Source organism: Euphorbia lathyris, chromosome 7 (genome assembly GCF_963576675.1).
Source record: "Euphorbia lathyris chromosome 7, ddEupLath1.1, whole genome shotgun sequence".
NCBI lineage: Eukaryota > Viridiplantae > Streptophyta > Magnoliopsida > Malpighiales > Euphorbiaceae > Euphorbia > Euphorbia lathyris.
Window position 1 is genome coordinate 84,506,540 of NC_088916.1, and position 20,015 is coordinate 84,526,554.

The 20,015-nt window shown below is 36.6% G+C and overlaps 1 non-coding gene across 1 annotated transcript; it reads right to left on the reverse strand.

The window, feature by feature from the left end:
- Nucleotides 1-10,395: 10,395 nt before the first annotated feature.
- LOC136201607 (small nucleolar RNA R71) lies at nucleotides 10,396-10,502 on the reverse strand. Its single transcript, XR_010673954.1, has one exon. It is a non-coding gene; the product is annotated as a small nucleolar RNA R71 (small nucleolar RNA).
- Nucleotides 10,503-20,015: the final 9,513 nt, after the last annotated feature.

A 20,015-nucleotide genomic window follows, 5' to 3' on the forward strand; every position in this document is an offset into this window, starting at 1 on the left:
GGTATTGACGGTGGTGTTGTTCCAGTTGAGAGGTTAGACCCTCCACTTGCCATTTTTGTGATTGTGAACTAAGACCTTTTTGGATTAGAACTTCCACGTTCACCGCACTAATTGATGACTGGTGGTGAATTCTTGATCGGTGATCTTCCCTGCGGGGGGCGCCGTTGGGTTCGGCGGGGGAAGCTCCGATGCTAAAGTCAGTATAATGTAGTAAAATAAACTGTAAGCACAAGGAATGGTTAAGGATAACGTGAATGTGTACCTCAAGAGATTAGGATGCAAGTTATTTATAGTCATGTAGTTATAACTCTTGGTAACTAGAAAGTCTCCATTAATGCCTCATTAATAGCGGTTATTGATCTTAGTCAAGTATGACCGTTAGCTCATTAATGAGTTATTAGTTGCCTTTATCGGAAATTGGCTCAGCCGTTCAAGGGGCGGATCGAGATGAGATGGCGGGTCTCCCGTATGTTTGACTACGGATAGCGTATGGAGGAATCCATGTGATTCGCCATCCAGGTGACTTGCTTGATACGCCATAGCTTTCCCGATCGTCTTAATACGCGGTCGTTTGGTCAATTGCTTTTTTAGTCCTGTAAATAATATCTGGATGTTATAAGTCATATTCCTCACTGAACACTATCTTCAAATATCAAAACCATCAATCCGAATTACTCTAGATGGATATAAAAATCATAAAATCACAATATGATCAAATCTCTTTTCACAATCAAACTTCCAATTTATTCCATGACCATAAAACCACTTGACTTCAATTAACTATTTTCACAAAAATAATCACAATCATTAAAATCAATGAATATTTTAATATAATTAAAATTGGTAAAAATTTATATAAAATCATCCATTCATAATTTAATCAAATTCCAAAAATTAAATAGTTCAAAATATTCTATCGATAAAATTTAATATCGTTTAGAAGTAAATATTTTTATTGGACTATTTTCGGTCACCAAAACAAAATTCTAAACTGGATAATTAATTAGAACTATTAGACTCGTTAAACCATGTTAAACTACTAAGAGTATTGATATTAGTCCTAATTTTATATTCAAATTTATATAGACTCTATTTAACAAATATTGATATTAGTCCTTCTAATTTATAATTTATTTTAACTCGGCAATTTTAAGTCACTTAAATATTATTCAAATAACTTAAAACTAAATTTTAAACCAAACATTTTTATCGGACTATTCTCGTTTGTCACCGAAATTGTAATGTGTAAACTAAACTGATATCGCTAATTCCGACAGGAGATTCAGTTAGACTCGTGACACTGCTAGGAGTCTATCCGTATAAATTTTTCTTTTCAATTTTTTACATTATCATTATTTTTAATATATAAAAGTTCAGACGGACAATTTAATAATTAACTCGCACCAAATCTTTCCGTGACAGTATATTACCTCTTAAACGTTACAAATCATATTACCTCATGAACGTTACAAATATTAATGAGTAATGAAATTTAGGAGTCATGGAATAGTTTATGAAAAACAAATATAAGATTTTAATAGACAAGAAAACTAATTAATTGTATTATAACAAATAAGAAAATAGAACTAAACAAAAAGATAACATATAAAGTTACTAGGAAAAAAAATATAATATGGTTAATTTAATTGTGACATTTAGTTTAAATTGGATATATTTTTTAAACGTTAAGCTTAAATTTGTATTATTTTGTAAACATTAAACCTATATTGGTGCTATTTTGTACTTGAGGCCTAAATTGATGCTATGTTGTAAACCTTAAGCCTGTATTGGTGCTATTTTGAACGTTGAACCTAAATTTGTACTTCCCAAAAAACCTTAGGCCTATTTTGGTATCTTATACCATAAATGAATAGCTAATTGGAAATCGGAAGAAAAGACAACGCAAAGAGAAGAAGTTTTACCTGAAAATTGACGGTCGGGAGACTCAATGGGAACCTAAAATTTCATAAAGCTGGAGTTCAGCGCCGCCGCCGATTCTAATCGAACTGTGCATTGGATTTATAGAAAAGGCATAAAAGGGGAATACCTAACTTTGGGAAATCTAACTTTATGCGGTGTCCTTTTTACTATATTTTTATATTTTATTTTGTTTATATCCAAATTAAAAGGATAAGGTCAAATTTAATCCTAGGTTTCAAGTGTAAATTTAGTTATAATATATTAAATTATAAACATAATGTGAAAAGTAGATAATCAAACCAATCTGTAACTTAAGTATCGGAGTGTCCCCGACGAATCCAATAGCGCCTCACATGGAAGCATTCCAGTGAAGGAAATTCCGTCAGATATCAAGGCTGAATTAAATAATTAATTATGAAAATGGCCCAAATTAAAATACGGGTGAAACAATCAATGTCAATCGTGCCAGATTGTCTGTATAAATCATATTAAGGTGTCTATAATTGTCATCTACAAAATAATGTTTTTTTAGGTATTTTACCAAGACAGAGGAGTAAATTTTAAACATTTTTTACATTAAATATGTACTGCAAATATAACATGTACAAGTTGCAACTTGTCATTAAATATAATTATTTTTTGTTAGAAACATTAATTATTGATTATAATTTCCCACTAAACCTTCTCGTCTATTCAAATTCCAAGTTCCAAAACAAATATAGTTATTACTCCATGTATGCCCAATGATGGAAGGGTTGGGGGATTCGAAGAGACACATGTTTTACATTTATGATGTACTTTGCATTCTTAAATAATTCTTTCGGATGACTATAATATATGCATTATTTACTAGCAAACGTTTCATATTTTTCCAATTTATTGTTCTTCCACCGCAGCTATAGTCAGTAAGTAATAATGGAGGAAAGCGATTCATCCGTTGAGGAAAGCGATGTTGGGCTTATGGAGACTAATATATATAGGCCCAGCTGAAGCGATGGGCCCAACTGCAGCGATCCAACTGGGTAAATGTAACCTCTTTCTCTGTAATCTGTATCTTATTCATTATAGTGAAATATCCTGGCTTGGTAGTGCCCCCAGACGTAGTCATTCTAATCGAGTGGCGAACTGGGTAAACAATTCTTGTATGTTTGCTTATTTTTCGTTTATCGTAATTTCAATCATTCCTAACAAATGGTATCAGAGCGAGGGTAATTACGATGGGAGACGGAAAAACCCCTGTGGAGAAATTCGATGGTTCGGATTTCGGTTTCTAGAAGATGCAGATCGAGGATTACCTGTACGGTAAAGATTTGTACCAGCCTTTGGGTGAGCAGCCGGAGGATATGTATGATGAAGAGTGGAAGCTGTTGGACAGAAAAGCGATGAGCGTGATTCGCCTGTCGCTGTCCAGAAACGTGGGGCATCACACGGTGAAGGCAAAGACCACGAAGGAGATGTTGGAGATCTTGAGTTCGTTGTACGAGAAGCCTTCCACGGCAAATAAAGTTCATCTAATGCGGCGACTGTTTAATCTGCAGATGACGGAGAATATAGCAGTGGCGACGCACCTGAATGATTTTAATATGACAATCACTCAATTAAGTTCTGTAGATATTGATTTCGACGAAGAGGTATTAGCCCTAATTCTGTTATCTTCTTTACTAGAGAGTTGGAGCGGCACGGTTACTGCCCTAAGTGCTTCAGCAGGGAAAGAAAAACTTAGGTTTGATGATGTCAGAGACTTGATTATAAGCGAGGAGATTCGCAGGAAAGAGTCAGGTTCCACATCTGGATCAGCCTTGAATGCAGAGAATCGGGGTAGGTCAAATCGCAGGTCAAAGCAGAATCGTGGCAGGTCTAAGTCCAAAGGGAGAGGGAAACCTGCGAAGGACAAGAGCCACATCAAGTGCTGGAATTGTAATGAGAATGGTCATTACAAGAGTGAATGCAAGGCACCGCAGAAGGAGAAGTCAGTGAATTCAGCCAGCGAGGATTTTGGTGATGCATTGATTCTGAGTAATTGAACTGCAGAAACAGCAGCAGAAGCCCTGGTATTGAGTGTAAGAAGTCCTCTGGAGTCTTGGGTATTAGACTCAGGAGCTTCGTTTCATTCATGTAGTAGTGTAGATTTGATGGAAAACTATACCCTTGGGAAATCCGGAAAGGTTTATCTTGCTGATGATGAGCCTTTGGAGATTGTAGGGAAGGGAGATGTTTCGATCAAATCTCCGAATGGATCTGTGATAAAGCTGTCTGGAGTAAAGCATGTTCCTGGCCTAAAGAGAAATCTGTTGTCCATTGGGCAAATGGATGATGAAGGTTATTGTGTAATCTTTGCAGCTGGTGCTTGGAAAATGACCAAAGGAGCCATGGTGGTTGCCCGTGGTGAGAAGGTTGGATCGTTGTACTTAATAGACAACGTTTTCAATAGCATTGATGTCATGAGGGAGAATTTCAATGGAGATTTGTGGCACTGTCTTCTTGGTCACATTAGTGAAAAGGGGATGAAAGTGCTATGTTCAAAGGGTCTGTTGCCGGGTCTGAAATCTGCTGATCTTGGGCTGTGTGACGATTGCATCTTTGGGAATAAAAAAAGAGTCAGTTTCTCTAAGGGTGGCAGAACTTTGAAGAAAGAGAAGTTGGAGTTAGTTCACAACGATCTATGGGGTCCTGCACCTGTGAAATCTCTTGGTGGAGCTTTGTATTACATGACCCTTATTGACGACTCCACTAGGAAAGTGTGGATCTATTTTCTGAGAAAGAAATCTGATGCTTTTGATTCCTTTCGAAAATGGAAGGCCCTGGTTGAGAATGAGACAAGTTTGAAGGTAAAGTGTTTGAGGTCTGACAATGGTGGAGAGTATGAGCTTAGGGAATTCAAGGAATTCTGTGCTGAGAATGGAATTCGCATGGATAAGACTCTGAAAGGAACTCCTCAAGAGAACAGAGTTGCAGAACGAATGAACAAAACTCTGTGTGAGCGTGCTAGAAGCATGAGGCTGAAGTGCGGACTTCCGAAGACGTTCTGGGCAGAAGCAGTTAACACTGCAGCATTCTTGATCAACAGAGGGCCATCGAGTCCCTTGGAGAGTGGCATTCCTGAAGAGGCTTGGAGTGCCAAACAGGTAAATCTATCCTCTCTACGAGTATTTGGATGTGATTCATATGTTCATATTGGTCCCCTTGAGAGAAGTAAGTTAGATGTGAAGTCTATTAAGTGCACGTTTATTGGATACGGTGGTAATGATTTCAGATATCGGTTCTGGGACAGTCAAAACAGGAAGATTATTTGCAATCGGGATGTTGTTTTCAACGAGCAGATAATGTACAAGGATAGTCTGGGCGCATCTAATACTGGTGATGCAGGACCAGAGGTCGTGGACCTAGACATCACGAATTTTGGTGGGAGTAAGGAGGTAGTTGTGGAGGAGACAGTTATGGTGGAGGCAGTTGTGGAGGAGGCAGTAAGGAGGTAGTTATGTTTTCAAAGCTTTATGAAGTTGATACACCTTGCACTCCTCTCCCTTGTTCACATATCCCTTTGGTTGTTCAACATACACTTTTTCACTAAGTTCACCATGTAGAAAAGCACATTTGACATCAAGTTGAAATATTTTCCAACCTTTGTGTGCGGCTACTGCAGTGATGGTTCGAACAATGTCTAGTCTTGCAACTGGAGCATAAACCTCTAAGTAGTCTACTCCTTCCCTTTGCGAGTACCCTTTTGCTACGAGGCGTGCTTTGTATTTTATCACCTCACCATGTTCATTCCTCTTAGTTTTGTAGATCCATTTGACCCCAATTTTCTTAGTACCGCTAGGTAAATCTGTTAGAACCTATGTCATGTTCTTCTCAATACACTGAATTTCAGAATCCATTGCAATCCTCCATTTTTCTTCTTCAACAGCTTCTTCAAAGAATATAGGATCTTCAACATCACATCACTACAAGAAAATTGATTTTTGATAACGGAAAAAGTTGTTGCCAAAAATATGTTTGGCAACGACATGTCATATTTTGCAACGACTTTTGGTCGTTTTGATACATTCCGTTACTAAAGGTTTATGCAACGACTTTCTGTTGTTGCTAAAAATATATATTTGGCAACAAAACGCTTATTGTGAAAGCTTTGTCTTTGCGAAATCTTGATCGTAGGTGAGAGAATGAAAGTTGTCTTTTGCTACAAGTGTCAGCGTTTCTATATATTATAACGTTTCACAACAAGTTTTAACGTTGTTATATATGTTGGTATTTTGCAACAACATTTATTGTTGCTGTTTATTTTGACGTTTCGCAACAACACCTGTCGTTGCTATATATTTTCCTATTGCGGAGCAATACCATCGTTGCTAATATTATATTAATAGTAACAACTTTCATGTTGCCAAAGTAATTTTTTACTTTTTTTTGTTTTCCAATTATTTTAGAAATTATGATATGTTTTTATTAATTTATTTTGGACTTTCCTGTTGACGGTTCTTGAAACGTTTGGGTTTTCTATTACTTTTAGAGATTGGATTCTTAACATCCTATCCTCATCACGGATTTCAGTTATGCTGGGCGGAGCCCCCAAAGGCTATGTTAGTTGCTCGAGAGGAGTTAGACATGGAGATCCCCTTTCCCCTATTCTGTTCGGAATCGCTGAGGACTTTTTTTCCAGATGGATGTCGAATCTTGAAACTGAGGGAGCTTTCACTCCTATGTGTTATTCCGGTGGCAACAAATTTTCTTTCCCATCTTCTGTATACTGACGATGTCCTAATTTTTGGGGTTGCCTCCATGAGGAATATTCGCACTCTCAAGTCCGTGTTTCAATTTTATGGTTCAGTCTCGGGTCAACAGGTGAGTTGGAACAAATCGTCAATCTATCTTGGTAAATTTGTCACTCAAACCCGTGCGAACCGCCTCCCGCATTTCCTATGGATCCAGGAGGAAAAGCTACCGTTCACCTATTTGGGTGTGCCGGTCTTTAAGGGAGCTCCAATAGCTCGGTTCCCCTGCAGCCTGGCCGACAAGTTCCTTAGGCAATTCAGTAAATGTAAAGGGACTGCCCTTTCGCTTGCAGGAAGGCTAACTCTTGTGAAATCTGCTGTGACAAGGGACTTAGTTCATTCTTTTCTTGTCTACAAATGGCCGGTAAGCCTTCTTAAGAAATTAAACAGATGTGTCCGGAACTTCTTATGGACGGGCTGCACTGATAAACGGAAGCTGGTTACGGTGCCATGCCATGTCGGTTGCCAAAGTTTGGAAGCCGGGGGGCTTGGTATCAAGGATTACAGGCTTTTTAATCAGGCATTGCTAGGGAAAATGAGTTGGGATCTGCTACAGGGTGATAGCTGGATCATCAACTTACTGAAATGTCAGTTTTTTTCAAGCACAGGGTCCCGAAACCTTCAATTGCACCTTCTTCAGTATGGTCGTCCTGTAGGCTGTCATATGCTACAGTGAGAGGCCATTCGCATTGGTGGATTGGTCAAGTCTCCCGTCTGAACTTTTGGACGGACAGTTGGATCCACCCTACTATGGCTGAGCAACTCGGCTGGTCACCTGCACGTCAGCGGCAAATGTTCAGCAGTGTGGATCATTTCCTGACTGACTCGTCCTGGCACCACATTGACCAGCTCCCGACGGCAGTCCAGGGTAATATTCTCGCGGTTTCGCGTGGCTTAGATCCCAGTGACTTGTGCATTTGGAAACCTTTTACTAAAGGAAAATTCACGGTCAAGGAGATGTATCAAGCCCTTTGTACGGAGCTGACCCCGGTTAATTGGCACCGGTTTGTATGGGGAACTCACATCCCACCGTCCCGTTCAATAACCTTATGGAAGGTGATGTATGGTAAAATCTTAACACAGAACATTCTTCAGCAGAAAGGAATCCATCTAGTTTCCCGGTGTGTTTTGTGTCCATCATCGGTGGAAAGCATTGATCATCTTTTTCTGCAATGTTCATTCGCAAGACGGCTTTGGTAGGAAATTGGGTCTATTTTCAGTCAGCGGCTAATGCAAAATGACAATTTCGATATTTTTTTGACAGACTCATCCGATGCAGGTTTGGTGCTCAAGTGGCTGCTGTTTGGAGTTTGGCTGTCGTGAGCTGCGTATGGCTGATCTGGCGAACGAAGCCTTATTTGGCACGGAGCTCCCTTCAATCCAAATTGGTCTCCATATGCTAACCCGCCTAATTCGGGAAGCAAATAGGAAAGTGTTAAGCCCAAAATATACCTAAAATATCATTAACATTTACATCATTTTTATTACAAATTCGTGTTATTTATATCTGTTTAGATTACTTTTACTCTCGAATATCTTTCTTTCTTACAAGGTACCTAAATATTTGGTAAAATCCAAATAGGAACGAAAAAGGATCTAAAACAGAAGAAAAACCCTACAAAAGGAGTCAAAGACGGCGTAAATCGAAAGGGCCAAGTCGAAGACACGAATGAAAGCTAAGAAGTGAGAAAAATCACCGGGCCGCGACAGTGGATCCTCAACCCGCGGCCGCGACACGCGTGGTATAGCTATTTCTCCCCTTCGTCCGAAGCTCAACTCAATGCTACGTCATTCACGGCCGCGGATTACCATCCTCGGTAAGTGCAGAAAATTTACAAAGAGCATTTAACACATGATGAAAATCCAAGAAACGCGTTCGTTCAAGTGGATAAAGACGTCCTTTCACAACGGACACGACTCTTAACCAACGGATACATCACTTCAAACACAACCCTTCAACATCTATAAATAAAGAGTTGATGTTGAGAAAAAGTGGCTGTGAAATGTTATAATATAGATATAGAATCATAGCGTAGGACTTATGTCGAAGTTCTAAGTAAACACATTTCGAGAGTTAGAAATTAGATTCTGTACAAAACAAGATGAGGTACACATATTGTTTATAGTTTAATTACAACTCAGTAGCATTTAGACATTGTTCCTGTTTTAGTTTGCATCATGGTAGTGGCCGACCGAATCCCTATTACGAAGTTACAGCGAGAAGATTGAGTAGAGTGTTCGCCCCTGAGCCTGACAACCTCTTAGGAAACCCAAGGAAGCGGAACCGATCAAGCCCTTCACTTGCACGCCCTCGAAGAACTCGATGCTCCTTGTTCTCTGTAAACTTGTATCAATTTATATTTCATCTAATAAAGTCCGTTCTATTCGACAAATCGTTATGCAGCACTTATGGTAACCAATCCAATATAAGTGAGGCTGGTGTTTTCATTAATATGCACTTGAATTCAAAATCATTACAAGGAAACTTTGTTGAACACTTAGGCAAATTATCATCTTGAAAGAGTTTTAATTTGAGTAAGGGCAACTATCCCGAAAGGGTTTTGTCGCGTTCAAAGCCAATTAATTAGAGGTTCCATCATTTATTTCATCATCATAATTGATACAAAGTTTAAGTTGTTTTCTTTGATTAATGCAAATGAATAAATTCTTTCGTTTTTCTAAAAAGTTCTAAATGTTCCTGTTTTGTAAAATTCATCCTTAAAATCAGAAGACCTTTCTAACAATCGATTTATTCTAAATATAAAATCTTATTCCAGCATTTTCAAATACTCAAAGTTCACAAATTCAATTAAACAAATTTCCTAAATTCAATTAAACCAATTTTCACTTTTCATTTACATTTAATAGTAAATCTAACTAGTTCGAAATTAACAAATTCAAAAAATAAGTTTTTTCGTTAAAAAACGTATCCCTGTGGGATCGATATTTTTATTACTACAAGCGAAACCGTGCACTTGCGGAAATCGCTCAACAAGTTTTTGGCGCCGTTGCCGGGGATACGCCAAAATTTTTGACAAAATTTTTATTTTTCGTATTTTATTTTCGAATATAGGTTTATACATTATTTTTATACAATTTTTATATTTTATTTATTTTCAGTTATATAACATACTTGTTTTCAATTTTGTTTTGAAGGTAGTTTGGCTCGTGTAACAATTTCAAGTTCATACGCAGTTTGCGAAATTCGGGCACGCCACCAGATCCTTTAGATCCAGAAATTGAAAGAACACTTAAAAAAAATAAGAAAAACAACAAAAACAAAGACAAAACACCCTTAAAAACCAAAGTAGACCAGCCAGAGATTATGGCCGATCCACCGACACTTATGGATTATGCTAGGCCAGGAATGGCTGGTGTAACTAATAGTGTAGTTAGACCTCGTATAAACGCAAATCAATTTGAAATTAAGCCTGCTTTGCTTAATATGTTGCAAAACAACGTAACGTTTTATGGACTACCTAACGAAAACCCTAATGCACATTTGACAAATTTCTTAGAAATTTGTGACACTTTTAAAATTACTGATGTAACAGCCGAAGCAATCAAACTTCGCCTCTTTCCTTTCACTTTGAAGGATAAGGCAAAAATTTGGTTAACTTCTATGCCTGCTGCAACATTTGAAACTTAGGACCAATTAGCCCAAGCATTTTTACAAAAATATTTTCCCTTAGCAAAAACCGCAAGAGTCATCAAAGAGTTGACATCTTTTACACAAAATGATAATGAAACTCTTTATGAAGCTTGGGAACGTTTTAAAGAACTTCAATGTTTATGCCCACACCACCAACTGCCAGATGCACTTTTAATGCAGACATTCTATAATGGATTAAATCCTACAACTAGAGGTTCATTAGATGCTATGTCTGGAGGGTTATTTATGAAGAAGACGTCCGCCCAAGCAAGAGAACTTTTGGAAGAAATGGCAATCAACAGCAGTATGTGGCCCGCCGAGCGTGGCCATATACCGACAGCGAAACCATCATCCTCAGGTACATCATCGGTTAAAGGTATAATGAATCTTGATCCTGTAGCAATGTTACAAGCCCAATTTTCTGCCTTATCGCACAAAATTGATAAATTTATGGCACCATGCGATCCTAATGATCCAATCCAGAGAGACATTGATTACGAAGGTATGAATGAGATAGAACATGTAAATTTTTGTCCAAGGACAAAACCAAACTACTAATCCTTATTCTAATACTTATAATCCTGGATGGAGAAATCATCCTAACTTTAACTGGAAAGATGGTAATAATAATAATAATGCAAATGCTAATCAATATCGGATAAATAATTATCAAAATCAAACAAGAGATACGATTAGCACTTTATCTTCAAAAATCGACAAATTTATTGATGCTATGAATGGAAAGGTAAGTAATCAAGACGATGGTTTTAAACGGATCGAAAATAAATTCGATCAGCTTATCAAAAACCAATCATTTAGCATCCATAATTTGGAGGTTCAAATTGGACAACTTGCTAAATCAATTCCATCCCGCAAAGAGGGAAGTCTTCCCAGCCAAACGGAAGAAAATCCAAAAGAGCATGTTAAGGCTATCACTCTTCGCTCAGGAAAAAACTACATAGGTCCGGAAATGCCCGGAAATTCAACTTTACCTGGAAATGATTTACCAAAATCCAAAGAAGATACATTAAAACAAAAAGATACAAAAATTGACTCTAATCCGAAACCTTTTGTACCAAAACCACATTTTCCACACAGGGTCCGAAATAAGGACCATGATAAACAACTTTTATCATTTTTAGATAAACTTAAAAATTTGCATATAAATTTAACATTCATGGATGCAATTACGCAAATTCCTAACTATGGAAAATTCTTGAAAGATTTAATCTCAAAAAAGATTAGTTGGGAAGGAATTTCATCCATTTCACTTTCTGAAGAATGTAGTTCGATAGTATCAAGCAAATTACCTACTAAACTCAAAGATCCCGGATGCTTTACCATTCCGTGTACTTTGGGAAATATGGAATTCCCAAGTTGTCTTTGTGAATTAGGAGCTAGTATAAACTTGATGCCATTGTCTATTTTTGAGAAATTAGGTTTAGAAGAAGACATCAAGCGTACCAATATGGTTTTGCAATTAGCGGATCAATCCACTAAAAGACCATATGGTATAATTGAAGACGTTTTGGTGAAAGTTGACAAATTTATTTTTCCTACTGACTTTGTTATCTTAGATTTTGCTTATGATGCTAATTGTCCACTAATCTTTGGTAGACCATTCATGAACACGGGACGTGCTCTAGTTGATGTGTCGGAAGGAAAAGTAGTTTTAAGAATAGGTGACGATAAGATCGAGTTCGATATGAATCAAGCAATGAAATATCCTATGGAGGATTTCGCTTGTATGAAGCTTGATTTAGTTGAAGAATGTGTTAATGAAATTGTTCAAAGAGAAGAAATAATGGAACCTATAATGGGTGAAGAATTAGAAGATAAGGACCCATAGCCCTTAATTCGAGAAGATGGACCAGTTCCGCCTTCAGTAATAGTTCCACCTAAATTAGAACTTAAAGAATTACCAAACCATCTGAGATACACTTTCCTAGGCGGAAGTGATACTCTACCTATAATCATCTCTAACAAATTAACAGAAAATCAAGAAGAAAAATTGAAAGAAGTTGTTAGAAATAGAATAGGAAGTATGGGATGGCAGATTTCAGATTTAAAAGGAATTAATCCTAGTATTGTAATGCATAGGATTCACTTAGAAGAAGATAAGCCACCTAAAGCGGATAGACAAAGACGTTTAAATCCGAACATGAAAGAAGTAGTCAAAAATGAGATTACTAAACTTTTAGACAATGGAATCATTTATCCTATTTCGGATAGTGAATGGGTTAGTCCAATCCATTGTGTACCCAAAAAGGGAGGTATAACTGTAGTAAGGAATGATGAAGGTGAATTAATACCTACGCGAACCACCACCGGTTGGAGGGTTTGTATAGATTATAGGAACCTAAATAAGGCAACTAGGAAAGATCACTTTCCTTTACCTTTCATCGATCAAATGATCGAAAGGATAGCCGGTCATGCATTTTATTGTTTTATTGATGGCTATTCCGGATTCTTTCAAATATATATTTACCCGGATGACCAAGATAAAACAACCTTCACATGTCCTTATGGAACATTTGCATATAGAACAATGCCTTTTGGTCTATGTAATGCACCAGCAACTTTTCAACGTTGTATGACTGCAATTTTTAATGATTTCATCGAAGATATCATGGAAGTATTTATGGATGATTTTTCAGTTTATGGAGATTCTTTTGATGCATGTTTAAAAAACTTAGATAAAGTTCTTTCTAGATGCGAAGAAACAAATTTAGTATTAAATTGGGAAAAATGTCATTTCATGGTTGACGAAGGAATTGTTTTAGGTCATAAAATATCCGAAAAAGGATTAGAAGTGGATAGAGCAAAAACTTCAGTAATAGAAAAATTACCCCCACCAACAACTGTCAAGGGAGTAAGATCTTTTCTAGGACATGCAGGTTTTTACAGAAGATTTATAAAAAAAATTTCTGTAATTTCCAAACCACTTACTAATTTACTTATGAAGGATTCAACCTTCGACTTTAATGAAGATTGCATTAAAGCTTTCGAAACATTGAAAACAGCCTTAGTCAGTGCACCCATAATTGCTAAGCCCGATTGGGATTTACCTTTTGAAATCATGTGTGATGCAAGTGACCTAGCAATGAGATGTGTTTTAGGTCAAAGAAAGGATAAAAGATTACATGTTATTTATTATGCAAGTCACACATTGTCCGGTGCACAATTAAATTACACAACAACAGAAAAAGAGATGTTAGCCGTAGTATTTGCATGTGATAAGTTTAGGTCATACTTGTTAGGATCTAAAGTTATTATTTATACAGATCACGCAGCTTTACGTTATCTGTTTGCTAAGAAAGATGCAAAACCGCGTCTGATTAGATGGGTTTTGTTGTTACAAGAATTTGATATAGAAATTAAAGACAAAAAGGGAGTAGAAAACCTTATCGCCGATCATCTATCGAGACTAGAAGATGAAAACGGTCCTATAGGTGAAACTGTCGGTATACGAGATGATTTCCCCGATGAACATCTCTATCAAGTAGAAAGTATCATGTCACCATGGTATGCAGATTTTGCTAATTATCTTGCAACCGATATTGTTCCGGAAGGATTATCTTCCCAACAAAGGAAGAAATTTTTCTTCGATATTAAACAATATTTTTGGGAAGATCCCTTTCTATTCAAATCATGTGGTGACGGGATAATTAGGAGATGTGTTGGAGAAAATGAATATGAATCTATAATAACAGAATGTCATTCCAGCTCATATGGAGGACATAATGGAGTTAATAAAACGGTAGCTAAAATATTAGAATGTGGTTTCTTTTGGCCTACAATGTTTAAAGACGTTGGTTCATTTATTACTCGTTGTGATAAATGCCAAAGAACGGGAAATTTAGGAAGGAAAGATGAGATGCCCCTAAAAAACGTGTTGGAAGTTGAAATCTTCGACATGTGGGGAATTGATTTCATGGGACCTTTTCCGCCTTCCAATGGTAAAACTTACATATTAGTAGCCGTTGATTATGTTTCGAAGTGGGTTGAAGCAATTGCAACCCCTACGAATGATTCTAAAGTAGTTATTAATTTTCTTGACGATATATTTTATAGATTCGGTTGTCCTAGATTCGTTGTTAGTGATGGCGGTACCCATTTCATAAATCGAAATTTTGATATGCTTATGAAAAAATATGGAGCACGCCACCGCGTGTCAACGCCATACCATCCTCAGTCGAATGGTCAGACGGAGATCTCAAATAGAGAACTCAAATGGATTCTAGAGAAAACTGTTTCATCATCAAGAAAAGATTGGTCACAAAAACTCAATAATGCGCTATGGGCATACCGTACTGCATTTAAATCACCAATAGGAATGACTCCATACCATTTGGTATATGGAAAAGCATGTCATTTACCAGTTGAATTAGAACATAAAGCCTATTGGGCTATTAGAAAACTTAATTTTGATTTACAACAAGCAGGAAAGAAACGTTTGCTCAATTTAAATGAGTTAGATGAGTTACGACATCTATCGTATGAAAATGCGAGGATTTATAAAGAAAAAGTGAAAAAATGGCACGATGCCAAGATCAAAGTCAAACACTTTAATGTTGGAGATAAGGTGCTGTTATTTAATTCACGGCTTCGTATATTTCCAGAAAAACTTAAGTCCAGATGGGACAGACCGTATTTAGTCGTCAAAACATTCGACTATGGTTCTTTGGAACTTGAGGAAACCAACGGTAATCGTTTTAAAGTTAACGGTAATCGATGTAAAATTTATTACGAAAATATTTCCAAAATAGGAACTAATTTCGTAACAAGATTTCCTGACATATAAATCATTTCATTTTCTAATAGTTAGTTTTTATTATTTTTTATTTTTATTTTTGTTTTGTTTAGATTATATCATTTTATATTAGAATTTTAGATATAGAAAAATATATACAAGTCATGATTTTAATTAATTTTTAGGAATTTAATGAGAATTAGAAGAAATTCAGTGATTCTCAGTTGAGAATTTGAAATTCTCAGTTGAGGATTCACATATATAGAATTCTTAAGGAGGTAAGAAATTTCTGAACTTATAGAGAATTTAAAATTCTCAGTTGAGAATTTGGGTATAATTAGTAGCCAGGAAAATTTCTGGACTTATAGAGGATTTCAGATTCTCAGTTGAGAATTCTGATTTCAAATTGAAAGGAAAATTTATGAACTTACCGAGGATGAGGATTCTCGGTAGAGGATCAGAAATTTGGAGTTTTGACAACTGATTTCCGCAAGGAAATCAGCGTGTCGCGACCGCGGGTCAGCATCCTCGGTCGCGACACGGGGAAATTATGCAAAAATTGACCCTTTTTCCAGCAGATGCAACTCTTCAGAAACGAAGCATTAAGTTTCTTCATTTCTAAAAGGTCTGTTTCATGCCTTTTCATTTCAAAAACAACACCTCTTTTCGTCCTAGGATCTTATAAATAGGTTCTAGAGGTTCAGTTTTCTGTCACTTTCTTTTCATCTCAATCAGAACAATTCTCTGATTTTCTTACCATTCAACAATCCAGAAACTAAGTTTAGAACCTTTATTCCTTAATCATTCCAAACACCATGACTTCCTCAAACACTTCATCTAAGAAAGTTATTGCTTCACGCAATAAGCATGTTGATATATTAGAGCGTTACGGATGTAACTTTCCCATCTTCAATCATGATGAGGGAAGGCGATTCTTGAGGCTTCGATACACATTCTTTGTCGGAATGCTATACATGGATGACTTTCTTAACGATCAGTTGGGAATTAAAGAAGATATGAGTCGCTACATGGAACGCTTAGGATGGACCAGATTTGTCGATATGAAGTTTCCTATAATTGGAGACTGGATATTAGAGTTCTTCTGTACGGTTCGCTTTGTTAACAAGCGTCGGGTGCGTCTTAGTTTTCGTCGGGATGGCAAAACTTTCACTTTTGGATATCCAGAATTACATGCTTGGTTTGGTTTTCCCTTGAAGGATACTACCAAACGTCATCATGGAAGAGATATGACGTCCACTGATATTTGGCGAATGCTCACCGACATCTGGCCTTTCCACCCAAAACTTGCCTATAATAAGTCTTTCTATTCCAACTCTATGCTATATTTGCATAAGTTTCTGAGTCACAGCCTGTTCGGTCGCACGTTCAGTAGTGTCGTCCAAGAATCTGATCTTTATGTCCTTGGCGATATATTTCAAGGCAACGTGGTTGATTCTTCAAAATTCTGATGGAGGGTCTTGTTGCCGCATCTAGATCCAAGGCTAAGAAGGTTGGATTCGGGAATATTGTATGTGGAATAATTCTAGGGACCAAGGGAAGTATTTCTGTTCCTTGGAGTGATGCTGAGTCTTTCCCAATGCTAGACTATGAGTTTTTACAATATGAAGGTCTAGTGAAACGAGTATTTCGATCAGGACCCAATTTTCTTTCTGCACAAGAACGTCAAGCCTTCGTGCAGTTGAAAATAGAACGCTATAGGGCTAAGAAAATCCCGATTGAAAGGGACGAATTTTTAGCATAGCTTTTGTTTCGTTTGTTTGTAAATATGTTTCTATTCAATAAAAATCTTTCTCTTTTGCATTATTTCCTGTTTTTGATTATTTGGTTAAACTAACATTTAATTCCATAATTCTAAACTAATGCACTTATTAAATGCAAACTTAATCCATTCATTACTAATTAAATGATTAATAACTAAGTTTCAATTCCTTAAATAAAGATTCATTTAACTTACATTAATACATGCATATAAATACTTCAATTAATTTTAGTTCCAAACCTTTCCTATTCTTAATTTAACATCCATTAATTAAAGCATTTTTCATTTATTTTTCCATTAATAAGGATAAACCTTTGGTTTTCCTTATCATTTAATGTTTTACATTTATGTTTTTAAGTACAGATAACATTTTTAAGGAGTTCAGGATAGGATTTATCAAGAAAATGCACGAAATGAAGTTAATATGCAGATTTGGGTAGCCACGAGGTGATTCGCGGCCGAGAATTAATGGATTCTCGGTAACTTCAGCAAATTTACTCCAAATTCAGACAAAAAATTCGCTGCCAAACGCGATTCGCGGCCGCGAATGGTGTATTTCTCGGTAACTTCAGCAAATTCCCACAACAATTCAAAGAAAAAATTGGCTGAAAAACGCGATCCGCGGCCGCGGATACACATCCACGACCGCGACACGCGTGTTAAAGGCAACTCCAAGTCCGGATTTTTGGCCTAATTTTCAACCTTTTTCCTATTCAACCTCTACCTATTACTCTTCCTATTCCTCCTCTACTTACACCTCTTCCTATTCCAACTATACTCATTACTCTTCCTATTCCTACTCTACCTATTAAACTTCCTCTTCAAACCCTATATATATACCTATTCCTTACACAACCCTTACACCACCTCCAATTTTAACCAATTCCCTACTCTTACCTCTTCCCAATACTTCACTTTGACTCTTCCCAATTTCATCATTACCATTTTTAATCACTTACCCCTTTCAATTCAAGTCTACATACAACACTTCTACTTCATCTTCATCTCAAGCTTTTCTCTCTTTTCATCTTTTTCATCTAAACCCTAAACACCATAACCATGCCTAGAGCAAAGCGTGTTGGACACAAGCCGACTGTCACTGAGGCTAATCGCCTAAGGATTAGTTGCGGGGCTTATTTCGACATTCATTCTGAAGAAGAAGTTGGACGGTTCAAGCACTTTTCAAACGCCAATCGTAAGTTCGTGGATATGCAGTTTCTTGACTTTGATTCGGTAAGGAAGTTGAACTTCACTACACAAATTACTGCTTTTATTGAAACTTTGGGATGGGAAACTTTTGCTTCTATGCGTTTTCCACAAATTCAAGAGTATGTGGTTGAATTTTTGGTTACTTTGACGATGAACAAAAAGAGGACTGAAATTTCTTTTCGGAATAATGGTGTCATCTATACCGTTGATTATGAGGCTATGGGTAACATGTTTGGTTTCCCTACTAGTGATTTTTATGATAAGCCTCGGGATTTTGACAATAACTCTTTTTGGCAAACTCTTTCCGACCAAACTTCTTTTGATTCTAAAAACACTTCAAGCAAGTTGATTAAGGACAATTGTGTGTTCTTCTTTCACAAGTATTTGAGTTTTTCACTTTTTGGTCGTGTTGAGAGTTCGAAGATTCAAGTCCGGGATTTGTTTGTTTGGGATTGTTTGTTCAAGGGTTTACGGGTTGATAGCATTGGAATGATTTTTGACAATTTATATCGTGCTTCGAGGGCTCATACCACTCAAGTCCCTCTCGGTAATTTCATAACCGCTATTGTTTTGGGAGCACGGGATGAATTGGCTACTTTTGATATGTCCACCTACCATGGATATGTTCCGGTTTTGGACATTGCGGCTCTTGAGCGGGCTCATTTGTTGGTTTCTGCGGCTCCTTCGGTTTTTATTTCTTATGCTACCCGTATTGCTCATCTTCGTGGCACTATGGGTGGAGGTGCTTCTAGTTCTCATAATGTAGGTACCGAGGAAGAAGGAGCGGAGGACGGAGCGGAAGATGCCCCACAAGCCCAAACAACACACGATAATGATCCGGTGGATTTAAGGAGAATTTTGAACCAAATCAATGCCAATAATCGGCAAATGAATTTACGGATTGATGATTTGGTGGAGAACAACATGGTGATGAATGACAACCTCAATTCTTTGAGGCGTGCGCATAGATCGACTCGGCATCGGATGCTTTCGTTTTTCCGACGCCGAAATGTGGAAACTTCACCAACACCTCCGAATTCCCCACCGCATGCTTAGGTTTTATCTTTTATTTTTATCTTATCTTGTTTTCATTTCAGTTTCGTACATTTTTATTTTCTTATGTTTCGTACAATTTCAGTTTTAATTTAATTTTATGATGCTTGTTTTCTTTGCTATATCTTTCATTTCTTTCCGTTTGTTTTATCTTTAACGTTTTATCTCCATTTTTGCACCAATGAGGACATGGTCCAATTTAAGTGTGGGAGGAGGTATATACATATATCATTTTTATACAAACGAATGAATGAACGAATGTATGCAAATGAATGAATGAACGTATGCAACACTTGTTTTCAAAAATACAAAATGCAACGTATATTGCAACACTTTAAGTATATTGCAACAAATGAAAAAATTAACATTTTTTATGAAATATCATTTTTACATTTATAAATTAATCATAAGTTAAAATTTTTATGATTATTTTTAGGTTATCATTATCGATAGAAATAAATATTTCTATACGGGTAATATTTTTCAAATTTTTCACAAATCTTCGACACGATTTTAAGTAAAAATTGTCTCGAGTAAATGTATTTAAGTAAAAATTCTTTATTTTCAATCTCTATTTCATATCATGAAATTCATGATATAATAAATCTTATTTTAAATTTTCAATTAGGTTTATAGGCATTAAATTAAACTAACAATTTTTAGCTCGGTTTTGATTTTGTCTTACATTAACACCAATTGAAGTTTTTAAGGAAACTATAGCCATAATACATGTTGAATTTTAAGTCAATATAGGAAGAATGTGCTAATTTTCTTTTTCCCAAGTTATAATCAATAAATCGTATTCTTAACTTTTGGCCACGATTGAGACCAACCTTATCACAATCGAGGTATGAAAGGGAAGAAATTAATAAATAA